Genomic DNA, 1,455 nt, shown 5'->3' on the forward strand with positions numbered 1-1,455 from the left:
AGCATCACTTCCAGTTTTTTTAATCAATTTATCAGTTTGTAAATTTTAATAAAAAAGAAAATTTTACAGGAAAAGGATTAGGCTGCCATCCTGATTAATTTCCCACCTAAATTCTGCTTCTATTTTTACGACGGCGTATTAGGGCCCCACATAAAGATTTTTTTTAAATATAAGAGAATAAAGTTATAATATTACATGGACAGCCATTTGTGTCACTGTGTTTATAAAGTAGTTTGCAATAATTTTTCGGTCACCGTTAGTGTAAAATGCTTTCATCCAAATTAAGGGATGGCTAAATCTGTCAATGCAGCTGAAAAAGAATAAGTATTCAGTCACTCCGGTGTGTCAAGAACAAGAAAACAAATAGAATAAGACTTGAATGTTATGTGTAAGAAAGTCATAGAAAACCAAGCAGCTGGACCCAAACAGACATTTATTGTCCCTGATTTTGGTAGCTGATATGGAAGCTGCACTCAAACACAGTCTTCTGGATCTGGCCCCACCTTAAAACCAGGACGTCACACTGGTTTACAGTGTCCCTGTCATGTGACCAGATCATTGAACTACTAACTGATGAGAAAGTGTTTAAGTTGCGTATTAACTAATCACAGCACATTCTGCTTGAGCTGACCATGACATAAGCCACACAAAGCAGATTGCACATCAACTAAATCAGGGGTTCTCAAACGTTTTGGGTCTGGAGACCCCTTACAAAGGTGAAAAGTTTCCGGGGACCCCCTCAAAAACTTCATGATTTTAAAATAATTTCCTACCAACTTAACACCTGAATGACATGGGATGATTATTATTCTTTGTTTGGTTTAGTATGTTTATTTTAGTTGTACATTGTTCCACATACAATGCTAAAAATAAAAACCAAAATCAACAACTTGTAATTTTTTGAGGACCCCCAAACTACAGCTGACAGACCCCATGAGAACCTCTGAACGAAATCACAGGTTAATCATAAAAAAGAGAGTTACACATAAGGAATCAGAATATATCCTAGTTAACCTAGAAATAAAACAGTATGTGTGATACATTTCAAATCAGTAATAACCTCGTCTGATCTCAGAAGCTAAGAAGGGTCGAGCCTGGTTAGTACTTGAAGGGAGACCGCCTGGGAATGCACCCACATTGGTCACTAAAAATAGAAAACCTTTGATCATAAAGGTCATAGGTTGCCTTAAATGAAGGATGCCAGTTCATTGAATTTATGGTCGTTTGCACAATCGTTTCACAGTCCTGCTACTGATAATTTGATAAAGAAAAAAAGAGAGCCCATTTCTGATTCTAGAGAACTTCACAAGTTGCCCACATTCCTCATTTTATTACAGTGGTAAGACTGCAGTTCTCTAAAATCCTGGAAAATCTGTTCATTCAAAGGCGTGATGCCTTTATTCAACAGCAGAACGTACTGTCAGATTGTCAATATGATTTTAAAGTGTATCTTAC

This window comes from Austrofundulus limnaeus, unplaced genomic scaffold (assembly GCF_001266775.1).
Source record: "Austrofundulus limnaeus strain Quisiro unplaced genomic scaffold, Austrofundulus_limnaeus-1.0 Scaffold376, whole genome shotgun sequence".
NCBI lineage: Eukaryota > Metazoa > Chordata > Actinopteri > Cyprinodontiformes > Rivulidae > Austrofundulus > Austrofundulus limnaeus.